The sequence below is a fragment of the Muscardinus avellanarius genome, assembly GCF_963383645.1.
Source record: "Muscardinus avellanarius genome assembly, chromosome: 15".
Lineage (NCBI taxonomy): Eukaryota > Metazoa > Chordata > Mammalia > Rodentia > Gliridae > Muscardinus > Muscardinus avellanarius.
Genome location: NC_137801.1, coordinates 88720630 through 88733039, shown reverse-complemented (window position 1 = coordinate 88733039; position 12410 = coordinate 88720630).

Sequence of the window (12410 nt, the reverse complement as noted above, 5' to 3'; positions counted from 1 at the left end):
CTGACAGCAGGCGTCTTGAGTGACCTGGCATCTTTTCATCAAGCTTTTTTCTTTTCCTTCCCAGGACCTACCTAACAGGCACCAGGAAGAATTCCTGGCCCGCGCCTACACTTGGCGCCTGTGGTTGAGAGCAGTGCGTGCGTGAACGTGTGTGCCTGCGCAGGTGCTGAGCAGGCGTGGCCCGTGTTCTAACCTAGGGTGATTTGACTGTACAGTTACTTACGTTATGATTTTGCTCCTAACTGTGACATTTTTATCTAATGTGTGAATAAACAAAGATTGGTACAAACGAGTGTCTGGACAGGTGGGGGCTTGAGTGTTGGGCCCATTGTTTCTTCTGGTTCACACAGTTGTAAAGTGTGTCTGCACAGGAGCTGGCCAGGGCAAGTGGCAGGCTCGTCCTCCCTCGGCAGGTCGTGGCCAACAGCTGGCACCTCACCCGGGCTGCAGCCCTGTCTAGGTCGCCAGCTTGATGACTGAAAATAACTTGCCAGTGTCTTCATGAGCTGACTTGAGTTCTCAGAGTTAGTGGTGCCGCCTGCAGGCGTGAACCTCAGTAGAGACTCCAGTACGAGGTTCTGGCCTTCGGGCAGTCCAGAGTCGGTGGTGGAGAGGGGCCTTGTGCAGGGTGGGTCTCTAGAACCCAGATTTAGCCCAGATTACACTTGTAATCCCAGTGTTTAGGCTGAGACAGGAGGATCAGGTTCATAACCAGCCTCAGATACTTAGATACTTGGTGAGGCCCTCCTTCAAAATAAAGAATAAAAAATAGGGCTCGGGGTATAGCTTGGAGCAGAATACCGTGTTCAACCCTCAGTACTGCAAAACAAGAACCAAGATTTTTTTTTTTTCCTGTACTAGGGATGGAACCCAGGGGCATTCTACCTCCGAGCTACAGCCCCAGCCCTATTTTTTATTCTTTATTTTGAAACAGGGTCTCAGTTGCAAAGGACCTCACTAAGTAGCTGGGGCTGTCCGCCAACTGCAATCCTCCTGTCTCAGCCTCCTAAATGCTCATGCAAGCATGTGCCGCCACGCCCGGCTGACGAACCAGCGGTATTCAGGGAAGATTGGTGACGGTGCTGCACGCAGAGTGTGGATGGGCTTCCGTGTGGCTGTGGCTGCCTGTGGGAGGGGCATTCTGCCTGTGAGCTACACTCCCAACCCTTATTTTTTATTGGTACGGGAGATGAAACCCAAGGACATTCTACCTCTGAGCTATACCCCCCAGCCCTATTTTTTTTTTTGAAATGGTCTCAGCCTCCCAAATGCTGGGGTTACAAGTACCACCATGTACCACCAAGCCCAGCCTTACCCTTTATTTTGAAAATAGGATCTTGGCTAAGTTGTTGAGGCTGGCCTTGAACCTGTGAGCCTCCTATCTCAGCCTCCCAAGTATTGGGGTTACAGGTATGTGCCACCATGCCCAGCTTATTTTTTATTTTGAAACAGTTTCACTGAATTGGTGAGGACCTCTAAGTTGCTGAGGCTATCTTCAAACTTTCAATCCTCCTGTCTTAGCCTCCCAAGTACTTTATTTATTTATTTATTTATTTATTTATTTATTTATTTATTTATTGTGGGTCTGGGGATGGAACCCAGGAGCATTTGACCTCTAAGCTACACTCCCTGCCCTATTTTTTATTCTTTATTTTGAAACAAGGTCTCACCAAGTTGTGGAGAGCCTCACTAAGTAGCTGAGGCTGTCTGTGAACCACCATCCTCCGGTCTCTGCCTCCCGAATGCTAGGTTTCAGGTGTGCGCCACCATGCCCAGCCTGCCGCCAGTTTTAACCTATAACAGCATGGCCATTGTTAGGTAACTTCACCCATGCATCATTCAGAATAATGTTCCAGAACTCCAGCATGATGGCGTGCGCCTATAGTCCTCGTACTTAAGAGGCTGAGACAGGAGGATTACAGGTTTGAGGACAGCCTCAGCAAGTGTGAGACACTAGTGAGACTATTTCCAAACGAAAGTAGGACATAGGGATGGGAATGTAGTTTGGAGGTAGAATAGCCCTGGGTTCGAGGCCCCAGAACCAAAGAACGCAGCACCAAAGCTCTCAGACACGGCACCTGGAGGGCTGGGCCCGGGCCCGACCTCCGCATCTGAGGGAGGTGGGGTTTAGCCCTTCAGTGGCCTCAGGGACTGCAGGGGACCACGCCGGCGCCAGAGGCAGAGGCCCTGGTCTTGCTCAAGGGCACTCGGGATGTGATGTCACCTTGGCCTCCCCATAGGCACCCCCTCCAGCTCCCCTCAACCTGGCTTAAAGCCGAGGCCTGCGGCTTCTGGCTTATTTCCAAGCTTGGATCATAGGCTTTGTTTTTACTCATCTGTGAAATTTTATGTGGCTTAGCGGGGCATGGTGGTGCACGCTTGTAATCCCAGCATTTGGGAGGCTGAGACAGGAGGATCGTGGCCTCGGCTACTACTTAGGCCCTTTGCAACCTAGTGAGACCCTGTTTCAAAATAAAGAATAAAAAATAGGGTTGGGGGTGTAGCTTGGAGGTAGAATGCCCCTGGGTTCTGTCCCTGGTACTGCAAAACAAACAAGTTAAATGTGTCTTACACCCACTCTCCCTGGTTCCACAGCAGAGCAGCCGGCTCCTTTGCTGTTTTCATGAGTGTCTGGAGGACTGGAAAACTAATGGACGTGCATCCCTCCCAGTGGCACTTTAATATAGCGGGGGGCGCCTTTTGGGGATATCTTGAAAAAAAATTGGTATTGGGGATTGAACCCCAGGGGCATTCTACCTCTCAGCTACACCCCCAGGCTTATTTTATTTTTTAGGTTTGTTTTGTTTTTTGTTTGTTTGCGGGTCTGGGGATGGAACCCAGGGGCATTCGACCTCTGAGCTACAGCCCCTGCCCTATTTTTTATTCTTTATTTTGAAACCGGGTCTCACTGAGTTACGGAGGGCCTCACTAAGTAGCTGAGGCTGTCCGCGAACCGCGATGATCCTCGAGGTTTTTTGGTCGGTTGGTTGGTTATGGTGCCGAGGATTGAACAGCGGCGTTCTACCTCCAAGTTACACCCCTACCCCTATTTTTTCTTTGTTTCGAAACAGGATCTCACTAAGTTGCAGATAGCCTCGCAGATTGCTGGGGCTGGTCACAAACTTGTGACCTCCTGCCTCAGTCCCCCAGTCACAGGATTACAAGTGTGTGCCACCATGCCAGGCTGTTTTATGTTTTGTTTGGAAATGGGGTCTCACTGAATTGCTGAGACTGTCCTTGAATGTGTGGTCCTCTTGTCTCGGCCTTCCACGTCTGTACTCGGATTACAGACATGCCACCGTGTCCTGCCATCCCCCAGCCTTTTTTCTGTTTGTTTTGAAATGAGAGTCTCACAGTGTTGCTAGGATCCTCTTGTCTCAGCCTCCTGGGAGTACAGGTGTGTGTCACTATATTCAGCTTTAAATAATGTTTTCTAAAAACACTTAATTTCAAAATGTATCTCATCAGTCTGCCCAGCAGACTGTTGAAAAATGAAAAATGAAAATACTCTTCATAAAATCTGAGTTCTTAGCCAGGTGTAGTGGCTCACGCTTATAATCCCAGGACTTGGGGAAGTTTTTTGTTTTGCTGTGTTTTGTTTTGGTTTTTGGTGGTACTAGGATGGAACCCAGGGGCTTTCTGCCTCTGGGCTACACTCCCAGACCCATTTTATATTTTATTTGGAAACTAAGTTGCTGAGAGCCTCACTAAGTAGCTGAGGCTGGCTTCGAACCTGCGGGTCCTCTCTCAGCCTCCCAAGTATTGGAATTACAAGCGTGCACCACCACACCGGCTCTACTTGGGAGTTTGAGACAGGAGGCCCGCTGCAACTTAGTAAACCCTGTAATTCCTCTAATTGGAGGCTGACACAGGAGGATCCCAGGTTTGAGACCAGCCTTAGCAACTAGCAAAACCCTCGGCAACTTAGCGAGACCCTATTTTAAGAAGAGTGATAGCGAGGGCTGAGGGTGTAGTTCTGAGCTGGAATGCCCCGGGCTCGGTCCCCGGCCAGCACGTGGGTGAGGCCTTGGCCTGGCCAGGGCCACACTGACCAAAGCGCGGCAGCCCAGCCTGCGGGCTCTGGAAGGTCATGCGCGGGTGGGTGTCTGCTGCCCTGCCTCCCTCCAGGCCTGCTGGTGAGCTCCTGGGCGGCCAGGTGGGACTTTTCAGGCAGCCTTGAGACGGGGGCAGGTGAGTTTCACTGAGTTTTTCTAGCTACGTGGAGCCGCTCTTTGGACGGATACGGTAGTCTTAAGGAAGGCACTTTAGAGGACCCCCGTGCGGAGCTTTCGATTTCTAAATGACGTGAAGATGGTGCTGGGGGTTGGGATCTACCCGGGCTGCACAGCTCCTCCCGGCCTGGCTCGAAGCCTTGGTCACTGGGATCCAGTGTGTTCCCCATTCCTCTGTGCGGATGGTAGGCAGAGGTTTTGAGGCAGCCTTTAAAATTCACAGTGCGCATGCTGGCAGACCTCTGGAGTATCCTGAGAGTGTCCTGGGTAGGGGTGTGTTAGCTGGCTAATAATCAGCCGCCACACCAGGCACCACAGACAGTGGCTGCAACACGGGGATTCACGGCCATGGAGGAGGCCCGGTGCTGGGGAGGCTGAGACGGGAGGCTCACGGGCTCGCAGCCAGCCTCAGCGACTTGGTGAGGCCCCCTTCAAGCTCAAAATGGCCTCCTGGGTTCAGTCCCAATACCGCAGACACACACAGGACTGGTTTGTATGACTCCATAAAGGGGAAACTTGCAGGCCTTTCAGCTGCTTGTAATCACGGGAAGAATTCGGTATCCTTGGCTTGTAGGCACATCGCCCCGTCTCCGCCTCGCCCTGTTCCCCCCTTTCATAAGGACAGATGTCTTAACACATCAGGGCCCGTTCTGCACCACTATGATGCGTCCTATCCTATCTGCCATGACACTAAATCAGGTCACATTCTGAAATACCGGGAATTCATACGAATAGGGGGACACAATCCAACCCGTAACACGGAGAGCTCTGCAGAGATCCCGCTTTAAGAAAATCTTTTTAGTCAGGCATGGTGCACACTGACCCCAGTGACTCCAGAGGCTGAGGCGGAAGGGTCGCAAGTTCAAGGCCAGCCCGGGTCAGACCCTGACTCAGAAGGCTGGGAGCTGGTCATGGTGGCGCTCATCTTAATTCCAGTACTTGGGAGGCCGAGACATGAGGATTGTTGGCTTGAGGCCAGCCTCAGCAATTTAGCAAGATCCTTAGCAATTTGGTGAGACCCTATTTTAATGTAAAAAAGCAAAAGGGCTGGAAGTGTCGCTTGGAGGTAGAATGCCCCTGGGTTCCATCCCCAGTACCAAAAAAGGAGTGCTGGGGGTGTCGTTTACTGCTTGCCTAGCATACGCAAGACCTCCCAGCGTCACAAAACAAAAACACCAAACACTTAAAAATAAATGTCTGGAGGCTGCTGCTTCGGCTGAGCCCAGAAGCTCCCGTGTGGGGCAGCAGGGGGCAGCGCTGAGCTGCCTGCTGGGTCCCGACTCCTCCCAGGAGTCGGGACCTGAAGATCTGAAAACTCAACTACAGGGCAGCGGGGCAACTGAAGATCTGAAAACTCAACTACAGGGCAGCGGGGGTCTGTTTGGGCGCCACTGCCCCCAGGGCCTTGATTTGCATCCAGTCCTGTGAATAAACGGAGGACGTGGCTCAGAGTACCACAGCTGTGTGAGCAGAGGGTGAGGAGAGGGGAGTCCTTGGGCCTGGGAGAGCCCCGGGCTGCAGGCCGGCGCCGGGTGTGTTCCTGGGGACAGACAGCAGCTATGAGCTGCTGCTCCCCCCCCCCCCCCCCCCGGGTCCAGCCAGGACTGTCCCAGCCTCCCGAATGCTGAGATGACAGGGGTGCGCCACCACGCCCAGCTCTATTTTAAAAGTTTTTAAATTTCGAAGCTGGACATGGTGGCGCACACTTGTCATCCCAGCATTCGGGAGGCTGAGACAGGAGGATCGCGATTCGTGGACAGCCTCAGCTACTTAGTGAGGCCCTCACAACTCAGTGAGACTGTTTCAAAATAGTAAAAAAGAAAAAAATAGGGCTGGGGTGTAGCTCGGAGGTAGAATGCCTCTGGGTTCCATCTTTTGTATGTGTGTGTGGTACTGGTTTTCAGTACCTCAAATCAGAGATATCTATAGATATATATGAAACAGTTTTCTGCCTACCTTGCGGAACACCTCGCTCAGTTGCTGAGTCTGGCCTGTGATCCTCCTATCTCGGCCTCCCATGTATTCATATTACAGGTGTTCACCACTACACGGGGCTTGTGCACATAATTAAAAAAACTGAATAGCTCTGCTGGGCGTGGTGGTGCACGCTTGTCATCCCCGCGCTCGGGAGGCTGAGACAGGAGGATCGCGCAGGTTCAAAGCCAGCCTCAGCTACTTAGTGAGGCTCTCAGCAACTTAGTGAGACCTTGTTTCCAAATAAAATATAAAATAGGTCTGGGAGTGTAGCCGGGAGGTAGAAAAGCCCCTGGGTTGAACCCCCAGTACCACACACGCGCGCGCACACACACACACACAAATTGAATCACTCTTACAGGGTTTGCTGTGAAACTCTCCCCAGCCTTCCCGCTGCCCGGGGCCAGCCAGTGTAGACATCCCAGTGGGTCCTCTGGGTCTTTCCCTCTGGTCTCTACACAATGACACAATGCCCAGCCATTTCATTTCTCCAATGAGGCGGCTTCTCCCTCCCCACCCTCCCAGGGTGCTTGGTTCTGGCGGCTTGGTCACGCCACTGCGCAGCACTTCAATTGTCGGCAGCTTGGAAGTGTCGCTGCTTACGACGGGACGGACGGATGACTGGCGGATGACTGCTTCCCTGCCTGACTTTCTGTTTCTCGAGATCTCGAGTCCTCAGCTTTTCCTGGTTGAGTGTGTCAGGTTCTTGCCATGCCAGCGGGAACCTCAGGACCTCTGAGGAGGGGCAGATGGCTCTCCTCCTGGGGGAGATGGCTCTCCTTCTCCATTGGTTGCCAAGGAGAACGGGCCCTCCGGGGGAAGCATTTGGGAGATGCTCAAATGTTGGGGTTCGGCCGAGGCAGAAGCACCGGGCAGAAGTACTTTCCTGTGGACGTCGGGGAAGTCAAGGCTGCACAGGCCGCGCACCTCTAGCCCAGCCCCCCAAGGGCAGCGGAAGGACGGTCCCCTGTAGCTGGGAGTTTGAGGCCAGCTGGCAGCCCAACGAGACCCTGTCTCAAGAAAAATAAAAAAGTGAAGCCGGGCGTGGCGGCGCCAGCATTTGGGAGGCTGAGACTGGAGGGAGGCTGAGACCGGAGGGAGGCTGAGACCGGAGGATCGCGGTTTGCAGACAGCCCTTTTTTGTTTTTTTTTTGTCCTGGGAATGAAATTCAGGATCATTCTACCTCCGAGCTCCACCCCAGCCCTATTTTTTTAGTCTTTATTTTGAATAAAGTCTCACAGAGTGGTAAAGGGCTCACTAAGTAGCTGAGGCCGGCTGCGAACCCAGAGCCCCAGCCCTTTTTACTTTTTATTTTGAGACAGGGTCTCACTAAATTGCCCAGACTGGCTTCAAACTTTCAACCCTCTGGGCTCAGCCCCCTGAGTCACTGGGATTCAGGCCTGTGCCATCACACCTGACCCGAATATATTATTATCATTATTTTTTTTGTGTGGTGTTGGGGATTGAACCCAGGGGCATTTTTTCTCCAAGCTACTCCCCAAGCCCTTTTTTATTTTTTGTTTTGAAACAGGGTCTCCCTAGGTTGCTGAGAGCCTCACTAAGTTGCTGAGGCTGGCCATGAACCGTCCTGTCTCAGCCTCCCAAGTATTGGGATTCCGAGAGTGTGCCTCCGCGCCCGGCAGAGTGCATTCTTTAAATGAATTGTTGAATCACTGGACAAATGCAGAAGAGAATGAGTGACCTAAATGTGGATGCTTGGGGAAGGGGCTGCTCTTCTTCATTAAAATATTAGGGAGAGCCGAGCATGGTGGCGCACGCTTGTAATCACAGTACTTGGGAGGGTGAGATAGGAGGATCTGGGTTTGCAGCCGGCCTCAGCTACTTACTTAGTGAGGCCCTTTGCAACTCAGTGAGACCTTATTTCAAAATAAAAATAAAAAAAAAAATGGGGCTGGGAGCCAGGCGTGGTGGCACATGCTTGTAATCCCAGCATTTGGGAGGCTAAGACATGAGGATCGCGGTTCGCGGACAGCCTCAGCTACTTAGGCCCTTTGCAACTCAATGAGACCCTGTTTCAAAATAAAAAGTAAAATATAGGGCTGGGGTTGTAGTTCGGAGGTAGAATGCGCCTGGGTTCCATCCCCAGTACCGCAAAATATAAAAGAAAAAAGAAAGTAGGGCCAGGATTGGGGAGGGTAGCTCAGAGGCAAAGTGCCCCTGGGTTCACTCTCTAATACTACCAAAAAAAAAAAAAAAAAAAAAAAAAAAAGAAGAAAAGAAAAAAAAAAGAAGCCGAGCCCCAAATACTTGGTAGAGCATGTTCTGTAACAGCCCAGACAAGAAAACCAGAACAGAAGCAGAGGAAGCTGTGGCTGGCTTCCCACCTAGACACAGGTGCGTGGTCCTCCCTCGCAGGGCACCGAGCCCGCGTCTGCTCTGGGCTCCCAAGGGTCAGCTCGGGGCACAGGGCCCTCAGGGTGCCGGGGAGCAGGCCTCCTACGTCCTAACTCAAGCCCCGCAGCACCCATGGCTGGGGGAGTACGGCTTCTTCTACCCCTGGCACGGGATGGGGGTGATTCCCCAGTTTTAAAATAGAAGGGGTAAAGGGGAGCCCCCTCCTCCGTGGCTGTCAGACCTCCTCGATGCCGTCCCAGAGCTGAAATGGGGACCCCTCAAGGAGAGTGGCCATGGGTGCGACCCGGATGACCCTCTGAGCAGGGAGGGGTCGGTGACTTGGGAGCAAGCCCTCAGCAATGCCTGCCCTCCAGGGGTCCAGTCGTCCCTCCCCTGGAGCTGGGGGCTGTGGGGCCCAGTAGGGCGGTGACTGGCGCAGACCCCGCTGGTCAGCAAGGCTGGACCTGAGCGGGCCTTCCCCACGCTCTGTAATTTGCCCCCGGAATCAGCCATTAAGTCACTTGCCCGGCGGATGCCAGGGATAAGCACCCTATCGGCCTCTGGCATCTGTGGGCCAGACAGCCCGGCTCTGCTGCCTGCTGCATCAGCCCGCCTCGGGAGCGCCCAGGGCGCGGTGGGCCTGAGCCGCGGAGGAAGGCCCCGGAGCCTGGAGCCCTTGGGCTTCTTGCCCGCCTCCCCTGTCCCCTCCTGACACACGCGCCAAGCTTCATGTCAAACACAGAAGAGCTGCGCATTGGTTACGCTCCGACACACACAGCCAGGCACGTCCACACGCCACTGTAAGGAATATTTTTTTGGTACACCCCCTGCCCTATTTTTTTTTATTCTTTATTTTGAAATAGGGTCTCACTGAGTTGCAAAGGGCCTAAGTAGCTGAGGTTGTCCTCCAACCGTGATCCTCCTGTCTCAGCCTCCCAAATGCTGGGATCACCCGCGTGGGCCACGATGCCCCACTTGTTTACCAGTTTTTTTTTTTTTTTTTTTTTTTTTGGTGGTACTGGGGTTCCTGGAAGCCCTTTTACCTCCGGGCTACACTCCCAGACCTATTTTTACATTTTTATTTGGAAACAGGGTCTCCTAAGCCAGCGCGCGCGGCTGGCTTCGAACCTGCGCAATCCTCCTGTCTCAGCCTCCCAAGCGCGGGGATTACAAGCGTGCGCCACCACGCCCGGCTGTTTACCAGTTTTTACTGTAACCAATTCCTGGGAGGAAACCCGAGAAGGAGAAGGGAAAAGGGAGAGGCAGCTGGGCGCGGAGACCCCTCTGGCTGGGGGTGTGCAGCACCCAAGGCCGGGCCCTGGCACGGGGCAGGGGCGCTCTGCGGGCGGCCTCCCTTGGGGCGGCACTTCCCGCTGCCCTGGTTTGGCTTCTGGAGGCTGCCCGTGGGCACTTAGGTACCTTCCAGGCCTGCTGCCCCGACCTCTGCGCCGAGGCCCCCGCGTCACCACTGCCTGCAGGGGCCAGGGGCTACAGCCCCAGCCAGGGCACCCGCCCAGGACCAGGTGCTTGGGGACAGGCTTCTGGGCCGCCTCCCGCTTCCGCCCGCATCCCCGAGAGCGTGGAGGCGCAGGTGCGCCTTCCCCTGCGTGGGTGTGCGGCCTGCTGTGACCGCGCAGGGCCGCGTGGATGCTTCAGGCGTGCGTGGCAGGTGTCTCCGCGAGTGGCCCCAGCTCCCGGGTCCTGGGTTGGTCGGAGGACTGCAGAGGCCTGGCTGGCCCGGGCAGTGACGTCCCACCGCCTCCCGCCTTCCCCCTGCAGGGTGGCCGTGGGGACCCTGCCTCACCTCTTCCTGGGCAGCTGCAGCCACTCCTCCAACCTGCAGGGCTGCGGGCCTGCGGGATGACCGCTCTCAACGCCTCCGCCAGCTGCCCCAAGCACTTCGAGGGCCTTTTCCCCTACAAGAGCATCCAGTGGAGGACAACCGTGGCAGAGATCAGCGCCTGGTTCCCGGAGGCCTAGGGTTCATCGTAAGAGGACCTGAGTGGGGAGGGGGAGGGACCTGTCTCCCCTCTAATGGGCCCTCCCCTCTGCAGACTCGGTGAAGAACAGCGGGGCCGGGTGCGGTGTACCGCCAGGCGGGCATCTGGCGCTCGGCCTCCGTCTCTCTGGCGTGCCTGATGCAGAGCCACCGGTGCGGCTGGCCGGGGCCTTCGACTTTGTCAAGCAGCGCCGGGGCGTCATCTCCCCGACTTCAGTTTCATGGGGGCAGCTGCTACGGTTTGAACCTAGGCGCTGTGTCACTGAGGGGGGCTCTCTGCCTGCAGGCCCCCCACGCTGGCTCTCCCAGTCGATGCTGGTCTCTGATGGGTGCTTTTCTGCCAGGGGGCTTAAGGGCTGGCCCTTATTCAAGGGGCAGAGGAGGGGGCACCTCTGCTCTCCCCGGCCCTCCAGCAGACATCACCCGGGCTCGGCCTGTGGACGGCCTTTGGTCTCAGGACCAGAAGATGCCTGAGTACTCCAGGAACAAGCTGTGACCGCCAGGAGCCCTGCCTGGAGCCGGAGCCGGCGCTCCTGGGGAGCTGGGGACTCCGGAAGTAATGCCTTACAGACCTCTCGCGGGGACCCCGGGAGCGCGCTTCCGGCCTGTGTTGGCGTGGAAAGTTATTTGTGTTCAACTGACATTTAACACCTCCCCCACTTCCTCCCAGCCCCGAGGGCGGGGCTCGGAAGCTTAGCACTTTATACAGAACCTTGAGGATATGTCAATAAAATATTGTTTTGTTTAAGAAACAAATCTCCAAGTGTCTAGTATCAAGTTCATGCCTGGAAGGGAGATTCTGGAGCTGCCACCTTCTTCCCCTTCTTCTTCCTTATGGGGGTTGACCCGGGGGTGATCTCCCGCCGAGCTCTCCCCTCGTCCCTCTTTATTTATTTATTTATTTATTTATTTATTTATTTATTTATTGGTACTGGGGATTGATTGAACCCTGGGGATTTCTGCGTCTACACTATACCTCCAGCCCTATTTTGTTTTTATTTTTTATTTATTTATTTTCTGGTCCTGGGGCTTGAACCAGGGGCATTCTCCATGCTACATCCTCGTCTCTTTTATTTTTTATTTTTTCTTGCAGTACTGGAGGGTACCTCTGAGCTACCCTCCCTGCCCTATTTTTTATTCTTTATTTTGAAACAGGGTCTCACTAAGCTGCGAGGGCTTCACTAAGTAGCCGAGGCTGGCCTGGAACCGGTGATCCTCTTGTCTCAGCCTCCCAAGTACTGGGATTACAAGTGTGTGCCTGGCTCCCCATCTCTATTTTTATTTTGAAACAGTCTCACAGGTTGATGAGAGTCTCACTGCTTGCTGAGGCTGTACTCGAACCTGCGATCTGCCTGTCTCAGCCTCCCAAGTACTAGGATTACAGGCGTGCGCCACCACCCCTGGTGTATTTTTTAATTTCTTGTGTGGTACTGGGGATGGAACCAGAGGCATTCTACCTGTGAGCTACACCCCAATCCTATTTATTTATATATTTATTTTTAATTTTATTTATTTACTTGCAATACTAGGGATGGAACCCAGGGGCATTCCACCTCTGAGCCCAGGCCTTTCTCGGGAAGACAGCATGGCCTTGGCTCTTCTCGCATCCCGGGCTGGGCCCCTGCCTGTCCACGCTGGGCTCAGGGGCACCTCCATTTCAGAGCTCCTCCTCATCTCCGGAAGGCATGCGACCCAGTCTCTGGTGCCAGGACCTGTCACTTTGGATGAGTTGCTCGTACACTGCTCAACCAGCGTGTTCCCACTGAATGTCTGGTCGCCGTGAGCTGCCTGGGAACAGGGTGCCGAGCCCCGGGGGTGGCCGTGCCGAGCCCCATCCTGCTGCTCAGCG